The 23,656-nt window shown below is 47.3% G+C and overlaps 1 protein-coding gene across 1 annotated transcript in view; it reads left to right on the forward strand.

The window, feature by feature from the left end:
• LOC143925378 (putative methyltransferase DDB_G0268948) overlaps positions 1–23,656 on the forward strand; it is a 174,683-nt gene that overhangs the window by 79,134 nt on the left and 71,893 nt on the right. The gene's annotated exons all lie outside the window — the stretch shown is intronic.

Consider the following 23,656-nt stretch of genomic DNA (forward strand, 5'->3'; position numbering starts at 1 on the left):
GGCACTGTCTCTGCAGGCATCAAATGCGTTATGACATTAGCGTCATGGGTGGCACTGTCTGCAGCACAATATGGCATTGGCAGCATAGGTGGCACTGTCTGCAGGCAGTACATGTCTTATGGGCCATAACGCATGTGCTACCCGCAGACAGTGCCACCAATGCCATATTCTGCTGCAGACAATGCCACCCATGCTGCTAATACCATAATGTATATATGCTGCTGCATCAGTAGTAGATCTTGAATTCCCCCCCCAAGCAAGCACACACCTGTGTCATTTTTAGCTGGGCTCCATGAGGCACTTCTTCCCTGATCCTGCTGCTGCCTGGACTGGAGTGTCCAACTGTCCACAAATGATTCCATTCAGATGCGATCATGTCAATGATGCCAGCTACTTATTTTTTGTGTTCTGCCACCGCCGCTCGCCTCACTGGCACTTCTCGCAAGAGGAGGGGGAGGAATCACTCCACGGCGCCAAGGGGGACGGCACGATAGAGGACGCACTGGCTGGGACTTGAGCCACAGCCAGCATGAAGAGCGGGGTCAGAAGAGGTATTCTTCCGCACCCAAAATAGAGGAAATAGTCCCTCCCCTGCCGCCACCTAGTCTGCAGATAGCTATCTGCACACAAAAAAAAACGTAAAAATAACCAGGGGGTGGTGGTTGAGCCGGATCGGCCATGGCTGGAGGATTTTTTTTTAATCTTATTTATCTGCTCAGCTTGCCTGGGCCCCCCTGCTGGCCGGGCCCAGTACAACAGGGCCAGTCGTACTGGCCTATCAGCGGCCCTGCTGCCAATCATTTGGTTTTCAGAGCTCCCTGAGCAGAGAGACGGTCGTAGATGGTCATTCACAGCTCTCTGCTCTGCCTCCTCGCTCATTGGAGCGCTGGGCTAAGGAGGGGGGCGGCTGGTTCGGGCTCTCAGGGGCTTGCTGAGAGGCTGAGCCGGGTGTCGGTCCAGGAACCTGGTGGATCCAGACTTTATTAGTGTGACGTCTGTGAGGTCAGCAGAGAGCGGACTTCAGCCTTCTCTCTGCTGAAAATGGGTCACAGGAGTGCAAAACAAACTGCACTCCTGTGATCCACACGAACTTTGGCTGGACTTCTCCTTCAACCTCTTTAGGCATATATGTGACAGCATGGCTGGTGGGACTTAACACCCATCCTCTGCATATATGCATTGCTGTGTTGTTCTGGGGGGCGCACCATCAGCACCACTAGAACTGTGCAGGGGCGGCCCATCCATTAAGGTTCACAGATGCCGCACCCCTCCCATCCATCGCCGCCCCATCGCATCCCCTATCCATGTGTCCAGCCCCATTCAGGACACCAGCGCATGGATTCCAATATGTAGGGGCTGTTTTTTTTTTTTTTTAAGAACCGATTAGAGCCAGAAGCTCTAATAGGCTTCAATATAGGGTGTGACTGGGTCGCAGAGAGTGCACTTTGAGCCTACCTAGGTGTGTTACAACAGCGAATCAATATTTGTTGTTGTAACACTGATCCTCCTCCCGGCCAATCAGGAAGTGGGTTTTGACACCGGTCAGCCGATTGGCTGAAAGGACAGGCAATCCTATTGGATGCTGAGAAGGGGAGGAGCTGGAATCTGCCATGGGGGACATGGAGCCAACCCTCTGCACCATGCTGCCTGCCACGATATATGGTAAGTGCCAGACCAACCAGCAAACAGTGGGAGGATGCCGCTCGGGGTGGATGGGTGGTTGTTTGCCACCCCCCCCCCCCCCAAAAAACGCCACCTGCTACTGGAACTGTGACTGAACTTTCACTGACTGCTCATGGTCAACTACCAACAATAGGGGGCTGGTAGTCCCTGGGAAAGGAAATGTCCCATAAGTCAAAGCTTCTCTCAGCAGGCTTTGTTCTTCCCAGGATCCACAGCAGTTCAATTTTCTCTTCCTCAGCAAGCTGCTGGTGAATTTGGTCCTGTTTCTCCTTTAGGTTGCACACAGTCAAGCACACAGAATTTTCTTCACTCCTTCACTGGCTCAGAAAACAGTCTAGGGAATCTTTTTAGTTTTTTTTTTGTATTGGAACGATGAACTTGAATGGGGTAGGGAGCATGGGATGTCCCAATAAACTGCAAACTGAACAATTTGAGGAGTCCCCAGTTTCTGGCTGCACTTCACAAACTGAATGTTCCACATGATTCCGAATGCTTCTGGTGACTTCTGATGATCATCAGTTTCCTCCTGCTGATATTCACCAGGCTCTTCCTAGTGAGGGAAATGTAAACTCACATCACCATAGGACAGTTGGACTCTTTCCCATCAACTTCCTTCTGGTTCTCTCAAGTGAGCTGATCCAACTTGATCCCTGGACAGATCTGTGAATAGGCCCCACCAGATGAGCATAGATGGGACTTTGGTGTCTTCCTCAAGGATCTTGCCCCAGAGGGTAGAGCCCCATGCTCTCCTGGACAGGGCCTGGGCCCCATCAGTTCAAAAAGGTGGCCCGGGCAATTGCCAAGCAGGAGGGATGGCTGTACTGCCTTATTGCTGCCACTGATCCTCTTGTGGCTCCTCCTTCAGTGTTGCCAGCTTCATTTTCTAGTATCTGCACCTCCACTCTGATCACCCCACCCCCCCCCCCCCTGTTGTTCTGCCCTCCTGTGTGCCCCCTTCCACCTACTGTCTGGTCGCTTCCTATTCATTCATGTCCAGTGCAGCTAAGGCTACAGAGAAAGGAACGTAGAAATCCTGCTATTTCACCAAAGCCCCTAAACAGGGCAATAAAAAAATGTTAAAAAAAAAAATAATTCTAAAAAATAAGTCAAAAATGTCATTCTAATTCTGCTTTTTCACGTGTGCTTTGTTCTCTAAAGAGCGGTTAGCATTTGGATATTCAGAGAGCATTTGACAGGCAGGGAGGAGGCATATTGCCTCCTCACTGCTTGCTTTAACCCCACACTAGCATGCTGCAATCATGTGCTTTGCACGCAGTTGTGGGGTGCTTGCAGAACAACACTATTCACTTGAATGAGTGTTGTTTGACAGGGGCATATTTTCTACCATGGCTTGCGAAGCATAGAATTGTGGGCATAGCATGTGTACGCCCCTAGCCACTGCCTGTGTTGCCAAAAAGGGCAGCAGTTCATGGGAAGTAAAAGTGCAGCTCATCTGTGGGGTTTTACCATCCCTCAACTTCATGTGTGAGCCCTAAGGATTCACACAGGTACTGTTTGTGAATGAGTGGATTGTACATTCGGTTGGAGCCGCCTGTTACCCTATGGGGATGCAGTGGCTGTATGAACACAGCCGCAGGTCCTAATTTGATAGGTGTGGATGAGTGGCCCTAAACGTACACTGTGTTTGGGGGCATACACCAGTACCCACACACCCGTCTAATTAGGACCTGCGGCTGTGTTCGTACAGCTGCTGCTTCCCCATAGAGTAACGTAGGCTGCCTGCACACAGCTCCAGCCACATAAACCACTGATTTACACTGTACAGGCCCCTATGTGAGAATGAGCCCCAAGACCTCATACATAGTGATGGACGAACTTCCGACGGGACATTTCGTGAACGCGGACCGCGAACGCGGCCGATAGTTCGCGAACCGGAACGTTCGCGACGGGCCCCATTGACTTCAATGGGAGGCGAACTTCGCAAACCTATAGGTCAAATTTGCAGCCACAAAATAATTAATAGCTGTGCAAACATAGTCCCACCACATGGCCAATGACATAACACATGTATGAGGTGAATCTGGGATCGACAACTACAAGCATTCTTTTTTTATATGGGAAATTGTTGTGACAATTCAGGACTGTGGAGCGCGTGAAGGCAATGGAGGAGAGGGAAGGTCAGGGTAGGCAAAGAAGAGGGTGCAGGAGACAGGGGTGTACTAACGATGGGGCAGGGGGTGCGGTCCGCCCCGGGTGCCACACATTGGGAGGGTGTAAGTGGCATATCTAATGCAGTCCACACCCGGGTCGGGTGACACCACTTACAGAGGGTGGGGAGAGCCCTGGCAGCTCTCTATGGCCGTTTTTTTCCCAGCCAGATCACCCCCGTGCTGCGGCAGCAATGGTCTGGTCTTTGCTTTCCTCCTTGCTCCTCCCACCACTGCTGAGCTGCTGAGCCAAGCCTGTTACTATTCTCCGCCCGAGCGGGCACAGCTGCTACTGTGCACTGTGTTTTCCAGACCTTGCTAGCTGCTGCCCTGATGTACTTGAGGCTGAGCCAGCTGCCCTCCCTGCCAGTGTCCTCCAAGGTGAGCTTGTGATAAGGGGGTTGGCATGGTGGTCGCTGCCCTCAGCTGGTGTGCTGTGAGAAGAGGGTGGGGTGTTTGTTCTGCCTCCCTGACCTGGTCTAATAAGGGGGAAGGGGGGAAGCTGCTGTGCTAACTCACTGCTTTTTAGTTTAACCACTACAGATCCGCGCTATTGCCAAATGACGGCATTAGCGCGGACCTACATTTCCGGGACTACGTCTATTGACGTCGTCCCGGTTACGAGCGGCCTGCGCGCCCCCTGAGGGGCGCGCGCGGCGCGCTCTGTGATCGGCGAGTGCGTGAGACTCGCCTGATCACCGATCCGTGTAAGGGGTCGATCCCGACCCCTTATCACGTGATCAGCTGTCAGCCAATGACAGCTGATCATGTGATAGAACGGAGCCGGTAATCGGCTATTATTCCTCCTCGCGCTGACAGCGCGAGGAGAGAAAAAAAAAGCCGATCACCGGCGGCCGTGATCGGGACATCAGTCCCGATCACGGCCATCAATACAAGGGACCACCTGCCACCTGCCTGTGCCCACCTGCCTCCCACAGTGCCATCCTGAAGTAAAATAAAAGCAAAAGTAAGTGCCCCCCGTCAGTGCCCCCCGTCAGTGCCCATAGTGCCCACAGTGCCACCCACAGTGCCACCCACAGTGCCACCCCACAGTGCCACCCACAGTGCCACCCACAGTGCCACCCAATCTGCCTCAAAGGTGCTGCACCCCAGTGCCGCCCATCAGTGCCCAGCAGTGCCGCCCATCTGTGCCCAGCAGTGCCGCCCATCAGTGCCCAGCAGTGCCACCTATCAGAGCCACCTATCAGTGCCACCTATCAGTGCCCATCAGTCCCATCTATCTGTGGTACCTATCAGTGCCCATCCGTGCCACCCATCCGTGCCACTTATCCGTGCCACCCATCCGTGCCATCTTATCTGTGCCCATCTTTGCCCATCAGTGCCGCCTTATCTGTGCCCATCGGTGCCGCCTTATCTGTGCCTATTAGTGCCGCCTTAACTATGCCTATCAGTGCCCACCGGTGCAGCCTATCAGTGCCCACCAATGCAGCCCATCAGTGCCCACCAATGCAGCCCATCAGTGCCCACCAATGCAGCCTATCAGTGCCGCCTAATCAGCGCACTTCAATGAAGGAGAAAAATGACCCGTTTGCAAAATTTTATAACAAACTATTAAAACATGATTTTTTTTTTTTGCATCTTTTTTTGTTTGTTTAGCAAAAAATAAAACTCCGAGCTGTAACTAAATACCACCAAAAGAAAGCTCTATTTGTGGGAAAAAAATGATAAAAATTTCATTTGGGTACAGTGTTGTATGACCGCGTAATTGTCACTCAAAGTGCATCAGCGCTGAAAGCTGAAAATTGGTCTGGGACTGAGGGGGGTTTAAGTGCCCAGTAAGCAAGTGGTTAAAGGGTGATTCAGTGATTGGAGTGCAATCATTTTCAATAAAATTTTACCTGAGTGTCATTTTTTGATTGGACTTTACTTGCATGCTGTTCCATATTTTGCTTGTTGTTTTTCCAATGCGGCTTTAGAAATGCCTTCTGGATTCCTGTGCAACTCCATGTGGTGCAATTTTCAACTCATTAATTTAACTGGGATGAAATCACATTGAATCGCACAAAAATGTAATGCACACACTACTTTTTCAAAAGCGTACTGCACCAAATTGCATGATACTATGGTACCATGAAATCTGGAGCAGGCAAAAGCACTGCACTGCCATTGTGATCTGTGTTAAAGGTGTTATTAGAAAAAAATATATACACCTGCAGGAGATCAGGTACCCAGTGCGTTTTGAACGCAGTGTGGGAAACGCATACAGAACATGGATTTCCTGCACCACCTTCTGGTATAAACGAGCTCTTAAAGTGGTACTAAAGGTTTGTTGCACAGAGTGACCCTGAACCTCGTCTTCTGGGGTCCCTCAGTGGCTCTCGTGGCTCCTCCCCGAATTAGATAACGCCCTAGGAGAAGCGCTCTCACGTGGGGGTTATATTACTGACTCACTCCTGATTCATTCATTTGGCGTCCACATACGCCAAGTTTATGACTTGTCCCCCCTCCCCAGCACCCACATCATTGGATTTGATTGACAGCAGCGGGAGACAATGGCTGTGCTGCTATCAATCTATCCAATCAAAGCCGGACTCCGTGGAGAGGAGGACAGCGCGTCCCCGCCGAGGAGATGAAGGGGCTCAGGTAAGTAAAAGGGGGATTGGGGGGCCGGTGACTGCCAGGTGTTTTTTTTTTTTTTCACCTTAATGCATAGGATGCGTTAAGGGGAAAAACCGCAAAGGTTTAAAACCGCTTTAAATATTTCAAATCAGATATCACTCACAAATTTTAACAGTATTTATTTTAGTAGTTCCAATGCGCCCATAAATTTATTTTATTTCTGTTCTACAGATGCATAATAGGCTGTAAATGTAATTTTTTTTTTTTTTTTTTTGCAGCAAGGCAGAGCAGGAGTAAAATAAGCCCATTTGTTAATAACCCCAAGCAATGATGTCAGTGGATGTTATAATTACCCCCACAGCATTGGTGTCAATGGGGGCTATGCAATGTAAAACCCCTTTCGCACTGAAAGAGCCACTTCTGCGTCTCCAATGTGAAAGTCCAGAGGGCTTTCACACTGGAGCGGTGCGCTGGCAGGGCAGTCCTGCTAGCAGCATCTTTGGAGTGATGTATACACCACTCCTGCCCATTGAAATCAATGGGGCAGCGCGGCTATACCGCCAGCATAGTGCTGCTGCAGCAGCGTTTTGCAGTGGTTTTAACCCTTTCTCGGCTGCTAGTGGGGGGTAAAAGCACCCCGCTAGTGGCTGAAAAGCGGCATTTTACTGCCGACGCACCCTCCGCCCCAGTGTGAAAGGGGCCTAAAGGGGTCCAAAGGTGTGGGGGCTGTGTAATGTGAAGAGGTCCAGAGGTACGGGCTATGTAATCTATAGGGGGTCTTCCTACATTTTACCAGCAGTCATGGATGCAGTGCTGTAGATTTCTTAGGTTGCATATTTTTTTCTGCATTTTCTGAAAATGCACCAAAAGTCTGCATCTTTGGCGCATTTTCAGAAAACAGGAAAATATATATTTTTTGGGGGGTGACACCATGTTTTACTGCACCAGATGACACCAGCCCTAGTAACGCCACTGGCAGCAGCACAGGCTACAGAGCATGGAGGCGCTACACATGACGTAATTTTATGTCAATGTGTGGTGTGCTGACTGCCCATCTGGGGGGGGGTGCCAGATATAGGATCCGCCCCGGGTGCCAAATAGTCTAGGTACGCCCCTGGCAGGAGATGATCACCAGCAGCATTACATACAGCAATGACACCTGCACCGTGATAGAGTCATCTGACAGCAGCACCATGATAGAGAGCACTGACATCAGCAGCGTGACATAAAGCACTAACACCAGCACCGTGATATACAGCACTGACAGCAGCACCGTGATATACAGCACTGACACCTGCACCGTAAGCAGCCCCAGGAGGAAGTCAGCATAGCACAGGGATAGTGGGAGCCCCTCATAATGAGCATAGCACAGGGATGGTGGGAGCCTCTCATAATGAGCATAGCACAGGGATAGTGGGAGCCCCTCATAATAAGCAGCCCCAGGAGGATATCAGCATAGCACAGGGATGGTGGGAGCCCCTCATAATAAGCAGCCCCAGGAGGAAGTCAGCACAGCACAGGGATGGTGGGAGCCCCTCATAATAAGCAGCCCCAGGAGGAAGTCAGCACAGCACAGGGATGGTGGGAGCCCCTCATAATGAGCATAGCACAGGGATGGTGGGAGCCCCTCATAATGAGCATAGCACAGGGATGGTGGGAGCCCCTCATAATAAGCAGCCCCAGGAGGATGTCAGCATAGCACAGGGGTGGTGGCAGCCCCTCATAATAAGCAGCCCCAGGAGGATGTCAGCACAGCACAGGGATGGTGGGAGCCCCTCATAATAAGCAGCCCCAGGAGGAAGTCAGCACAGCACAGGGATGGTGGGAGCCCCTCATAATATGCATAGCAGAGGTACAGCCCCAGGAGGATGTCAGCACAGCACAGGGATGGTGGGAGCCCCTCATAATAAGCAGCCCCAGTAGAAATATGACACCGCTCAACCTCTTCAAAGAGGAGGGTACGGGAATATAGTACGGTGTGCTTTTTTTGGACAAGGAAGTGAGCCAAATGAAGAAAGAAGGTCGCTGTGCTCGATTAAAAAAAATGTTTATAGACATATACATGGTCTACAGGTCACATGTGTTGAATTCCTCCGAGATCCATGCCTCATTCATTTTTAGAAATGTACGCTTATCGGTCACAATCCCCCCTGCTGCGCTGAACGTCCTTTCGGACAGGACAATGGATGAGGGGCAAGCCAACAGTTCGATTGCAAATTGGGCAAGCTCTGGCCAGAGGTCAAGCCTGCCCACCCAGTAGTCCAGGGGTTCATCACTCCTCAGAGCGTCCACATCGGCCGTTAACCCGATGTAGTCGGACACCTGACGGTCTAGGCGTTCCCTGATGCTGGATCCGGTTGACACCTGTCGATGGGTCGGCTGAAAGAATGACCTCATATCCGAAGTCACCAGCACATCTTCAAACCGGCCTCTTCTTGCAGGCGCTGTTGGATTGGTACCCGCAACTCCTTCTCTGGGAGTGGGAATTGCTCCTCTGCCAGCGCACGCAAAAGCAGAATGCAGCATTTCTCGAAGCAAGGCCTGGAAGTGCTCCATTCTGTCAGCCCTCTGTGACGGCGGTAACATTTCCGCCATTTTGTGTTTGTATCGGGGGTCTAAGTACGTTGCCACCCAGTACTGGTCCTTGACCCTTATGCTTTTTATACGGGGGTCCCTATTAAAACACTGGAGCATGAAGGCCCCCATTTGCACTAAAGTGGAAGCGGTGTGGTGGCCTGGCTCCTGCTCATCATCCAGGATAATGTCGTCCTCTTCATTCTCCTCCCCCCATCCACGCACAACAGGGATCCCAGAAAGGTTTAAAGCATGCTCTTCTTGCTCCTCCTCATCCGCCCCGGCACCATCCTCCTCTGACTCCTCTTCAGACTCCTGTTGTTGACTTGTCTCAGATAGAGTAGCCCCCCCCTGGGAATTCATCCAGCATTGCGACTTCTTCATCTTCCCGCTCCTGCTCCTCCACAGCTTGATCAATGACAGGATGCAATGCAGGCTCCATAAAGAAGGCATAAGGTACCATGTCACTGATGGCGCCATGGCTGCGACTGACCAGTTTTCTGATCTCCTCAAATGGCCGCAGAAGTCTGCATGCGTCGCGCATGAGCAGCCACTGGCGCGGTGAAAAAAACCCCAGCTCCCCAGAACCTGTTCTGCCGCAGAGTTCATACAGGTAGACATTAACTGTACGATTCTGCTGGAGCAGCCTATCAAGCATATAGAAGGTTGAGTTCCATCGCGTCAGGCAATCGCAAATAAGACGTCTGACCGGCAGATTGTGTCGCCACTGAATGTCAGCAAGGCGAGCCATGGCCATATAAGATCTTCTGAAATGGGCCGAGATTTTCCTTGCCTGCCGCAAGATGTCCTGGACCCCAGGGTATTTGACAACGAATCGCTGCACGACCAAGTTTAAGACGTGTGCCATGCATGGCACGTGCCTGATTTTGCCCTGTTTCAATGCACTAAGCAGATTGGCACCGTTGTCACACACCACTTTACCAACTGTCAAATTGAGCGGTGTTAGCCACTGATCTGCCTGTGAACGCAAAGCTGAAAGGAGTGCCGGGCCAGTGTGGCTCTTGGCTTCCAGGCACAACAGACGCAGCACGGCATGGCAACGTCTCACCTGGCATGTCGAATAGGTTCTGGGGAGCTTGGGCGGCGCAGCGGAAGAGACGCTAGCAGCGGAAAAGGAGGAGTCAGCCGAGGAGGAGAGGGAGGAGGATGGAGTAGGAGGAGGAGGAGAAGAAGAGTCAGGCCTGCATGCAATCCGTGGCGGTAAAACCAAATCTACACGGGTGACACGGGTTACGTGCTTGACGGCCAGCAGAAGGTTCACCCAGTGGGCAGTAAAAGTGATATACCTTCCCTGCCCATGTTTGCTAGACCACGTGTCTGTGGTCAGATGTATCTTGGCACCGACAGAGATAAATTCACTTGCCGCTGAACATGGCCATATAGCTCTGGGATGCCCTTCTGTGAGAAATACTTCCTTCCTGGGACCTTCCATTGTGGTGTTCCAAAGGCCACAAATTTGCGAAAGGCCTCCGAGTCCACCAGTTTATATGGCAGTAGTTGGCGGGCTATGAGTTCTGACAAGCCAGCCGTCAACCGTTGGGCAAGAGGGTTATCCGGCGTCATCATTTTTTTATGCTCAAACATTAGGCCCACGGAAGCCTGCCTTTTTGCAGAAAAACGTGAGCTTGGCGTCATGGAAGGTGGAGTGGAGGACAATTGTGAGGAAAGAGGAGAAGGAGAAGTAGAAGACGAGGCTGGACGGTGAGAGCCTGGAGTCTGGCTTTGTGTGTTCCGTTGCTCCCACTGGGCTCGGTGATGGGTGCTCATGTGCCTTCTTAAGGCGGTCGTCCCTAGGTGAGTGTTGGGCTTACCGCGACTAATGCGTTGACTGCAAAGATTGCAGATGGCAACGCTATTGTCAGCAGCGGACACGTTAAAAAAAGCCCACACTGCGGAGCCATGTGCCGGTGTCCTGGGAGCGCCAGATGTGACCGTACATGGTCGATGACTCGCTCCTGATACATTTGCAGTCTGCTTTGTCCCTCCTTTGCAATGTAAGTTATTCCTGCTTCTCCTCCCTATCTGCTGGTCCATATCTCCCTCTGAACTCCCCTCCTCTTCCTCTCTCGTGGGCACCCACGTGACATCACTAGACACGTCATCATCGACGTCACCTTCCCCACCGCTATAAGTAGAGATCTCGGAGTAGGCAGCAACACTGGGGACCAACCTCCTCCTTGGGCTGATCTGGGTACTGTCGTCAGACTGCTGAGTGGCGGTTGTTGCTACCTCCTCTTCCTGATCCAATACCAAGAGTGGCTGCGCATCAGAAATGTCTTGATATGGATCGGAAAATAATTCCTGTGACTCAAGCGGAAGGTATGTGGTGGTGGTGGTGTTGTTGGTGGTAGTGTCTTTGGGGGTGCACATAGCAGAGAGTGAAGAAGAGGGTGCAGATCGAGAGGATGAGGAGGGTGCAGAAGAGTAAGGCTGAGTGAGCCACTCAACCAAGTCTGGTGCGTCCTTTAAAGTAATTGAACGCACCTTCTGCAACTTCCCACTTTGGCTCAAGCCTGTTGCTCTTGCCCTACCCCTACTGTCCACTGACCTACGGACACTGTTCACTGCCCCCTTGACCCCTATAATCTGTCCTACAAACTGCTGACTCCTATACTCTGCCCTACCTACTACTGACAGTCTATTGACTGGAATGGTACCAGCTGATTGGAGAAAAGCCAATGTAGCACCAATATTTAAAAAGGGCCCAAAATAAATCTCTGGGAATTACAGACCAGTTAGTCTAACATCAATAGTATGTAAACTCTTGGAGGGGATGATAAGGGACTATATACAAGATTTAAGATTTTAGTAATGAGAACGGTATCATTAGCAGTAATCAGCATGGATTCATGAAGAATCGTTCTTGCCAAACAAATCTAATAACCTTCTATGAGGAGGTGAGTTGCCATCTAGATAAAGGAAGGCCCGTAGATGTGGTGTATCTGAATTTTGCTAAAAAATTTGACACAGTTCCCCATAAACGTTTACTGTACAAAATAAGGTCCGTTGGCATGGACCATAGAGTGAGTACATGGATTTAAAACTGGCTACAAGGGCGAGTTCAGAGGGTGGTGATAAATGGGGAGTACTTGGAATGGTCAGGGGTGGGTAGTGGGGTCCCCCAGGGTTCTGTGCTGGGACCAGTCCTATTTAATTTGTTCATAAATGACCTGGAGGATGGGGTAAACAGTTCAATCTCTGTATTTGCGGATGATACTAAGTTAAGCAGGGCAATAACATCTCCGCAGGATGTGGAAACCTTGCAAAAAGATCTGAACAAATTAATGGGGTGGGCAACTACATGGCAAAGGAGGTTCAATGTAGAAAAATGTAAAATAATGCATTTGCGTGGCAAAAATATGAATGTAATCTATACACTGGGTGGAGAACCTCTGGGGGAATCTAGGATGGAAAAGGACCTGGGGGTCCTAGTAGATGATAGGCTCAGCAATGGCATGCAATGCCAAGCTCCTGCTAACAAAGCAAACAGAATATTGGCATGCATTAAAAAGGGGATTAATTACAGAGATATAACGATAATTCTCCCGCTCTACAAGACTCTGGTCCAGCCGCACCTAGAGTATGCTGTCCAGTTCTGGGCACCAGTCCTCAGGAAGGATGTACTGGAAATGAAGTGAGTACAAAGAAGAGCAACAAAGATAATAAAGGGTCTGGAGGATATTAGTTATGAGGAAAGGTTGCGAGTACTGAACTTATTCTCTCTGGAGAAGAGACGCTTGAGAGGGGATATGATTTCAATATACAAATACCGTACTGGTGACCCCACAATAGGGATAAAACTTTTTTGCAGAAGGGAGTTTAACAAGACTAGTGGCCACTCATTAAAATTAGAAGAAAAGAGGTTTAACCTTAAACTACGTAGAGGGTTCTTTACTCTAAGAGCGGCAAAGATGTGGAATTCCCTTCCACAGATGGTGGTCTCAGCGGGGAGTATCGATAGTTTCAAGAAACTATTAGATAAGCACCTGAACAACCATAATATACAGGGATATACAATGTAATATTGATATATAATCACACACATAGGTTGGACTTGTGTCTTTTTTCAACCTCAGCTACTATGTAACTATGTAACACAGACTAAAAATAGGAGATTTATTCACCAGACATGTATTCATACAGAAATAGTTATATATATATATATATATATATATATATATATATATATATATATATATATATGACAAAAACAAACATTACATGAATTAAAAATACTGATTGTGCTACATATAATCTTGAATATAAGTTGGAACACCCGCTAATGGGAGTGTTGAAATTTTTAGGTGACACAGAAATGATAAACTTCCCTGTAGAATCAATAACCTTGTAAATGGAGAGAACGCCTGTATTTCACAAATTCAACCATTACTGTACTGCAGGTAAGTACCGTATATACTCGAGTATAGGTCGATCCGAATATAAGCCGAGGCCCCCAATTTACCACCAAAAAAATGGGAAAACTTATTGACTCGTGTATAAGCCGAGGGTGAGACATGCCTGTCCATCCCTGTGTGTCTGTCCATCCCTGTGTGTCCGTCCATCCCTGTGTGTCCGTCCATCCCTGTGTGTCCAGCCGCCCTGTGTGTCCAGCCTACCTGTGTCCTGAGCCTGTGTCCTGAGCCTGTGTCCTGAGCCTGTGTTCTTCTGCACATACGGCGGCCATGCCAGGATCACCGCACCTCTTCTCGTCTGTGACAGACGGCGGCCATTCCACTGTTCAAAAGCTGCGCCTCCGTCTGTGATAGGCGGAACACTCAATTTCCCAGCAGTCTGTGTTCCGCCTATCACGGACATCCTCTCATCCTCGTCCGTAGTATGAGGATGAGCGGATGTCCGTGATAGGCGGACCACTGACTGCTGGGAAATTGAGTGTTCCGCCTATCACAGACACGGAGGCGCGGCTTTTGAATAGTGGAATGGCCGCCGTCTGTCTGCACGACACGCTGATCGGGTAGACAGACGGCGGTGACTCGAGTATAAGCCGAGGGGGGCACTTTCAGCCTAAAAAAAGGGGCTGAAAATCTCGGCTTATACTCGAGTATATACGGTAAGTAGTTAACAACATGAAATCAAATTAGACGTTTGTTATGTCAATAGCATGGAAACTATGAAGTGAAAAATTGATAAATTGAAGCTTAGAGAAAAATCTACAAGGCGATTACTGATTCAAGAGAATAATTATCCAACTTTATGATACTCAATAAATCAATATTTAACCACCTCAGTACAGTGCAGTTACACCCCCTTCCTGACCAGACCAATTTTCAGCTTTCAGCGCTCTCACATTTTGAATGACAATTACTCAGTCATCCAACACAGTATCCATATGAAACTTGCGTCCTTTTTTCCACACAAATAGAGCTTTCTTTTAGTGGTATTTAATCACTAGTGGGTTTTTTATTTTTTGTGCTATAAATAAAATAAAACGTAAATTTTGTGAAAAAAATGCCTTTTTCTTCGTTTCTGTCATAAATTTTTGCTAATTAGTAATTTTTCTTCATAAATTTTGGCCAAAATTTATACTGCTACATATCTTTGGTAAAAATAACCCACATTAGTGTATATTATTTGGTCTTTGTGAAAGTTATAGAGTCTACAAACTATGGTGCCAATCACTGAAAATTGATCACTTCTGATGAGGCCTTCAGTACATCAGGTGTATCTCATTTCTTGAGACTCTAACTAGTCAGGAAAGTACAAATACCCCCCAAATGACCCCTTTTTACAAAGTAGACATCCCAAGGTATTAAGTAAGTAGCATGGTGAGTTTTTTTAAGTTGTCATTTTTTCCCACAATTCTTTGCAAAATGAAGATTTTTTATTTTTTTTTATTTTTTTTTACTAAATTGTCATATTATCAGGTTATTTCTCACACACAGCATATGTATACAACAAATTACCCCCCAAAATACATTCTGCTACTCTTCATGAGTACGGCGATACCACATGTGTGAGACTTTTACACAGCCTGGCCACATACAGAGCACCAACATCGATGTAGTACCTTCAGACGTTCTACGAGCAAAAATGACGCATCTCATTTCTCAACCACCTATTACACTTTTGAAGGCCCTGGAGTACCAGGACAATGGAATTTCCCATAAAATCACCCCATTTTGGAAAGCTAACACCCCAACGTATAATCTGTGAGGCATAATGAGTCTTTTGAACGGTTCATTTTTTTCCAGAAGTTTTTGGAATATGTGGAAAAAAATTAAAACGCATTTTTTTTACACAAAATTGTCAATTTATAAGATATTTCTAACACATAGCATGTATATAGCAAAAATTACACCCCAAAATACATTCTGCTACTCCTCCCGAGTATGGCGATACCACATGTGTAGGACTTTTACACAGCCTGGCCACATAGATGGGCCAAACATTGAAGTAGTACGTTCAGGCGTTCTAGGAGCATAAATGACACATCTTATTTCATTCCTACCCATCACACTTTTGAAGGTCCTGGACCACCAGGACAGTGAAATTACCCACAAAATGACCCCATTTTGGAAAGTAAACACCCCAACGTATATTCTATGAGACATGGGCTGCAAATAGGTACTCGGGTACTCAGGTGGACTGTGACAGGTACTCGGGTACTCAGATGGACTGGAACAGGTACTCGGGTACTCTGATGGCCTGGTGACAGGTACTCGGGTACTCTGATGGCCTGGTGACAGGTACTCGGGTACTCTGATGGCCTGGTGACAGGTACTCGGGTACTCTGATGGCCTGGTGACAGGTACTCGGGTACTCTGATGGCCTGGTGACAGGTACTCGGGTACTCTGATGGCCTGGTGACAGGTACTCGGGTACTCTGATGGCCTGGTGACAGGTACTCGGGTACTCTGATGGCCTGGTGACAGGTACTCGGGTACTCTGATGGCCTGGTGACAGGTACTCGGGTACTTTGATGGGCCGGGACAGGTACTCGGGTACTCTGATGGGCCGGGACAGGTACTCGGGTACTCAGATGAACTGTGACAGGTACTCGGGTACTCAGATGGGCTGGGACAGGTACTCAGGTACTCAGATGGGCTGGGACAGGTACTCGGGTACTCAGATGGGCTGGGACAGGTACTCGGGTACTCTGATGGGCTGGGACAGGTACTCGGGTACTCTGATGGGCTGGGACAGGTACTCGGGTACTCTGATGGGCTGGGACAGGTACTCGGGTACTCTGATGGGCTGGGACAGGTACTCGGGTACTCTGATGGGCTGGGACAGGTACTCGGGTACTCAGATGGGCTGGGACAGGTACTCGGGTACTCAGATGGGCTGGGACAGGTACTCGGGTACTCAGATGGGCTGGGACAGGTACTCGGGTACTCAGATGGGCTGGGACAGGTACTCGGGTACTCTGATGGGCTGGGACAGGTACTCAAATACTCTGATGGACTGTGACAGGTACTCTGATGGACTGTGATTGACAGGTACTATGAGGGGTGGTGACAGGTCCTCTTTATTGGGGGGGGGCAATCAGTATGTTTGGTGTACACTGTATGCGGTAACGAGATGTTACCGCAATCTCCTCCTCACACACGATCGGTGTGTGAGGAGGAGAACCCGGTAACATCCCGTTACCGCGGTTTGTTTACATTTTAGTGATCGGCTGTGAAAGGATCACAGCCGATCACGTGGGTAAACAGCCAGCCAATGGCTGTTTACCAGTGTCGGTGACGAGCAGTGTTCCCGGGGAACACGCCGCCACCGACGTGCACGCGCAGCGCGCTCGCGATCGCGCGCATGCGCCGTGCACGTAGGGGGTGTGACCATCTGTGATCGGCCGTGACTTCATCACGGCCGATCACGTGGTAAACAGCCATAACGAATGGCTGTTCACCCCCTTCGGTGGCGAGCGGTGTCTCCGTGACACGCCGCCACCGAAGAAACAGGGATGCGCGTGCACGATCGCGCGCATCCCTGTTTAAACGGGAGGCCGTCATATGACGGCCTCCCGCCACAATAGCTGCGCCGCCTGGCCGTCATTTGACGGCCGGCGGTCAGCAACTAGTTAAGAGAACACAAATGGATATCAGGTAAAATCAGGTACAACCAAAGATGGCTACTAGTCTGAACTTCTGGTTTTAGAATGGACGCCGTGGTTTTCAAGATGGCTACTGCTTAAAGAGGAGTTACTTTTTGCGACCTCAGAGTTTCAAAGCATGGAATCTTCATGAATGTAGAGATATGAGTTAATGAATGCAGTGTGTGTGTCTGCGTGTCTGATTGAGTTTCCTTTCATGGCATCTATCCTGATCCTAAATACCATGTTAGACAATAGGCTCATAAACCTTATAATAAGCCCAGCCAAAAAGGTATAACTTCTTTTCCATTGGTTGAAAAGATCTATTGATTAACTTTTGTGGATTTAGGTAATATCACTTCCAGCCACTAGACATGTTTGAGGGCAGAAATAAATGTTCTGAAATATCTATTAAATAATATATATATATGTATAATATTCAGGTATTCTGGTAATCATTGCAATGTACAATACAGCCAGTATAATTTTAGTATCCACTGACCCAATGATTATTTTGTCATAAAGGTAAAAAATATAATATTTTGATGTAGAAAAAATTAGAAGTAAGAATTGTTTTAAAGATTCCAATCATTGTTACAAATGACATATCGCTTGTGGCCTTATCCGCATAGCATGTGTCTTTACCTAGATAAAGAAGTACTCATAGGATCTACAAAAGTGATACATTAATCCATATATCATCATTTTATGTGACATTGATTGTGGGTGTGGTTGATGAAGATCTACTTTAAAGCCTCATTTTAAAAAGTGTGGATCCATCAGTTCTCATAGTAAGGCTGTTATAAATCTGGACAATTCAATCTGAAATACACATAAGCCAAGGTCACATGGCAAGATAACCTCTAGATATACAGGCAGCTAAAGTCACATGCAAATCTCACCTTTTTCTGTAAAAGTCTAGATTGGCTGTGGCCCCTCCCAGGATTTCCTATACCAATGTAAGGGACAGCCTCACTGGCCAATAGGGAGGCATTGAGGGGTGGGGCCAAAAAATGTTGTATTTGCTTAGAACTTCAGCTGTTTCAGGATCTAATTACGGGTATTAAAACGTAGTAACACTTTGTAAATAGTTTTGTGGCTCAACAATAACCACCAGGTGTTGATTTGAACACGTGACCCCTCTCTCAGACAACAGATCTATACGAGCTCAGATTTCTCTACATTTTTTTTTTTTTTTTAATTGCATTTAAGTCCAAATATGAGATCTGAGGACTTTTTGACCCCCAGATCTCATATTTAAGAGGACCTGTCATGCTTTTTTTCTATTACAAGAGATATCTTAGGAATAAAAGCGATCAAATTTTTAATTTTTTTTAAAAACAGTGTAAAAATGTATAAAATCAAGTAAAATAAATAAGACGGTGGGCTTTTTTTTTTTTTAAAGCCCCCCGTTCCGAGGAGCTTGCGCGCAGAAGTGAACGCATATGTCAGTAACGCCCGCATATGAAAACGGTGGTCAAACCACACATGTGAGGTATCACCGCAATCGTTAGAGCGAAGGCAATAATTCTAGCCCAAGACCTCTGTGACACAAAATATGTAACCTGTAGAATTTTTTAAATGTTGCCTATGGAGATTTTTAAGGGTCAAAGTTTTGTCGCGATTCCACGAGCGGGGCGCAATTTTGAAGTGTGACATGTTGGATATCAATTTACTTGGCGTCACATTATCTTTCACAATATAAAAAAAAAATTGGGCTAAACTTTACTGTTGTCTTATTTTTTTATTCCAAAAAAAGTGTTTGTTTAAACAACTTATTTCTGAGAGCCGGTTCACACAGGGGCGACTCGTCAGGCGACTTAGCCGCCTGACAAGTCGCGTCCCGTTCTGTGCAATGGAACCGTTCTAATCGGAGCGACTCAAGTCGCTCCGACTTAGAAAAAGGTTCCTGTACGACTTTGAGGGCAACTTGCATTGACTTCTATAAAGAAGAATTTTGCAAGTCGCCGCTAAAGTCGGATCCCGGTCGCCTGAGGCAGTCGCGCTGCAAGTCGTGCTGCCTCAGTGTGAACTGGGTCGAACAGATAAATAGAAGTTATACTTTACCAGAGAGAACAAAATCTTTTGTCTGAGAAATGTCAACTCTTTATCCTCTGGAATGAATGAATGAATGAAATACTTGTATAGCGCACAATGCGAACTGAATCGCCTCTAGGCTCTGGACACCTTTCTCTTTCTCGATCTTTCCGTTCACCTCTTGTTCTCCCTCTTTTTTCCATCCTCTCTACTGCCATGTGTATACAACCTTTATCCCCCCTGAAAGTGGGTGTGTATTTACTTTTTCACGTCATTAACCACTTGCCGCCCACCATATAGTAATATGATGTCTTCAAAGTGGTTTAAATATCCTGACTGGGCGTCATATGACGTCCAGCAAGATATCAATCCGGGGGGCGCGCATCACGGCGATCGTTGTTGTGGTGACTGACACACCACAACACCGATCTAGGTAAAGAGTCTCTGACCGAGATTCTTTACCATGTGATCAGCCTTGTCCAATCACGGCTGATCACAGTGTAAATAGGAAGAGCCGTTGATCGGCTTTTCCTCACTCGCGTCTGTCAGAAGCGAGTAGAGGAGAGCCGATCGGCTGCTCCTTTGACAGTGGGGGGTCTGTGCTGATCGATTATCAGTGCAGACCCCCCAGGATGCCCACACTGGACCACAAGGGATGCCGCCAGGAACACCAGGGATGTCACCACCAATTATGCCACCCTTGACCACCAGGGATGCCAATTAGTGCCCACAATAGATGTCAATCAGTGCCCACAATAGGCATCACTGATTGGCAGGCATTATTGTTTGGCACTGATTGGCATCCATCTGTACCATCAATAAGTGTACATCAGTGTCTCTATCAGTGCCCAACCATGCCCATCTGTGCCACCTATCAGTGTCCATCCATGCTAGCTATCAGTGCCCATCTGTGCTGCATATCAGTGCCCATCTGTGCCGCATATCAGTGCCCATCCGTGCCGCCTATGTGTACCCATCTGTGCCGCATATCAGTGCCCATCTGTGCCGCATATCAGTGCCCATCTGTGCCGCATATCAGTGCCCATCTGTGCTGCATATCAGTGCCCATCTGTGCTGCATATCAGTGCCCATCTGTGCCGCATATCAGTGCCAATCCGTGCTGCCTATGTGTACCCATCTGTGCCGCATATCAGTGCCCATCTGTGCCGCATATCAGTGCCCATCTGTGCCGCATATCAGTGCCCATCTGTGCTGCATATCAGTGCCCATCTGTGCTGCATATCAGTGCCCATCTGTGCCACATATCAGTGCCCATCCATGCCGCCTATGTGTACCCATCTGTGCCGCATATCAGTGCCCATCCGTGCCGCCTATGTGTACCCATCTGTGCCGCATATCAGTGCCCATCTGTGCCGCCTATGTGTACCCATCTGTGCCGCATATCAGTGCCCATCAGGGCCATCTATGGGTACCCATCAGTGCTGCATATCAGTGCCACATATTGGTGCCCATCATCAATGCCACCTCATCAGTGCCACCTCATCAGTGCCCGTCAGTGCAGTCCTATCTGGGCCCATCAGTGAAGGAGAAAACGTACTTATTTACAAAGATTTGTAACAGAAACAAAAAAAAATGTTTTTCCAAAATTTTCGGTCTTTTTTTTTATTTGTTTAGCATATAATAAATATCCCAGAGGCGATCAAATACCACCAAAAGAAAGCTCTATTTGTGGGAACAAAATGATAAAAATTTAGTTTGGGTACAGTGTTCTATGAAAAGCTGGAAATTGGTCTGGGCAGGAAGGTGTATATGTGCCCTGTATTGAAGTGGTTAATGATGTCAATTGATGTGTTTACTATGTAACCATGGCATCACTGTCTAGAGGGCCATATTGGACTTTTGACATAATTACCACAGGGGGCAGTGTTGTATTAAAAATAATTCTGGAAACATACTTAGCCACTTGCCGACCAGTCGCCATCATTTTACTGCGAAAGTTCATCATGATCCCGTGAGCCATCGTAGCTATACATTGGCTCGCAGGATCAGAATAGCAGGGGGTGCCGACGCTGTACAAAATATTGTGTTTTTTTCAAAATTGTCGTTTGTTTTTGTTTATTGCGCAAAAAAATAAAAACCACAGAGATGATCAAATACCACCAAAAAAAAAGCTCTATTTTTGGGAAAAAAAGGACGTAATTTTGTTTGGGTGCCACGCCAGACGACCGCGCAACTGTCAGTTAAAGTGAAGCAGTGCCGAATCTCAAAAATGGCCTGGTCATTCTGCAGCTAAATCTTCCAGGGCTGGTTAAGGGCTAACTGGTTAAATGTCAAAATATCATTCCAAATAACCTTTGACTTAAGCTTTGAAGAAAACTATAAACTATGAAAGATGCCATTTACATGTCATACTTTGCTCGACTTTTGGTCTGTTCCTAAGATATATTGTTTTGAGAAAGTCTAACCAACATAATTAAAGGGGTTGTAAAGGTAAATGTTTTTTCACCTTAATGCATTCTATGCATTAAGGTGAAAAAACATCTGACACTGCCGGCGCCCCCAGTCCCCCCGTTTTACTTACCTGACCCCTCGAAACTCCCGCGCTCGCCCCCGCCGTCCTCTTCGCCGCTTAGCCTGGCCGCTGATTGGCTGGAGTGGATGGATGGAAAGCAGCGCAGCCATTGGCTCGCGCTGCTGTCAATCACATCCAATGACGCAGCGCGCCGGGGGGCGGGGCCTTGTGATACAGCGAGCGGCTATAGCCGCCGGCTGTATCACGGGAGCGCGCCTGCAGGTGCTTCTCACCAATGCGAGGGAGCTCGCATGAACGTGAGAAGTACCTGCGGGAGGAAGCAGAGACAGCCGCCGAGGGACCCCAGAAGAGCAGGTTCGGGGCCACTCTGTGCAAAACGAGCTGCACAGTGGAGGGAAGTATAACATGTTTGTTATTTTTAAAAAATAAACATTTTTACTTTACAATCCCTTTAACTTAACTCTGACATACCTTAAGAGTTAGATCATTGTTAAGAAAAGCACACTAGTCATAAGTATAATTTCACTAATATTGATTGTATTTCAAAACATGCTATACTCATATTAATACAGTACAGTATCTCACAAAAGTAAGTACACCCCTCGCATTTTTGTAAATATTTTTCTTCTATCTTTTCATGTGAGAACACTAAAGAAATGACACTTTGCTACAATGTAAAGTACGTAATAGAGGAAGTTTGGGGCTTTAAAATGAAGCACTTGGATAATGGAGGTAGGTTTTAACCATATTAAAAAAAAAATATATATATTTTATTGATTGTTCAGTAACAGATCATAAAAAATAATAAAGAAAAAAAAAATAAAAAAAATAATAAAGATCAAATTCATAAAGTATATAGGCGTAAGTACAGTAGAAGCATGATATATAGTATTCACATATAGCAGCACATAGTAGTAATAAATAAAATAATTGGGTAGTATGGCATGGTAGTGCCTATGACAGCAAAACCGACATCAGCAAGTACATCCACATAATAGATATGCATCCACTAGATGTAAAACAAAAATAAATTTAGTATATAGTTAAAAAAGTAAATTCATAATAAAATAAATATAGTTCCGTATAAAGTATAGCTGGGACATCATTTCAAAAGCTCGACGCGTTTCGTGGGTGTCTCCCCACTCATCAGGAGCTGATGCGACCAAAAAATTCCAATCCGGATGGAAAGTGCAGTGTGCGGCAGTGGACGTAGGGTGGGCCATGGGCAAGATGTAAAGTAGTGAGTGTACAGCTTGTATAACAGTGTAAATTTTCTGTCCCCTCAAAATAACTCAACACACAGCCATTAATGTCTAAACCGCTGGCAACAAAAGTGAGTACACCCCTAAGTGAAAATGTCCAAATTGGTCCAAAAGTGTCAATATTTTGTGTGGCCACCATTATTTTACCGCACTGCCTTAACCCTCTTGGGCATGGCGTTCACCAGAGCTTCACAGGTTGCCACTGGAGTCTTCTTCCACTCCTCCACGATGACATCATCGAGCTGGTGGATGTTAGAGACCTTGTGCTCCTCCACCTTCCGTTTGAGGATGCGCCACAGATGCTCAATAGGGTTTAGGTCTGGAGACATGCTTGGCCAGTCCATCATCTTTACCCTCAGCTTCTTTAGCAAGGCAGTGGTCATCTTGGAGGTGTGTTTGGGGTCAATATCTACTTTACATTGTAGCAAAGTGTCATTTCTTCAGTGTTGTCACATGAAAAGATAGAATAATATCTACAAAAATGTGAAGGGTGTACTCACTTTTGTGAGATACTATATGCATACTAATATATTTCAATGAGTAATATTCAACAATAGATAATGAATATTATAAAAAATACAAAAAACAAAATATATGAAATTATTAAATTAAAGCGGAGTTCTGCTTAAAAAAAATTAAAAGTCAGCAGCTACAAATACTGCAGCTGCTGACTTTTAATAATCGGACACTTACCTGTCCCAGGGTCCAGTGATGCGGGCGTACGAAGTCCCGCTTGTCCTGCTTGTCTCTGCGGCACAGGCATTGTAACTGTGGTCGCCCGGCTATG

This window comes from Lithobates pipiens, unplaced genomic scaffold (genome assembly GCF_037356315.1).
Source record: "Lithobates pipiens isolate NorthernLeopardFrog02 unplaced genomic scaffold, aLitPip1_a1.2 Scaffold_22, whole genome shotgun sequence".
Classification (NCBI taxonomy): Eukaryota; Metazoa; Chordata; class Amphibia; order Anura; family Ranidae; genus Lithobates; species Lithobates pipiens.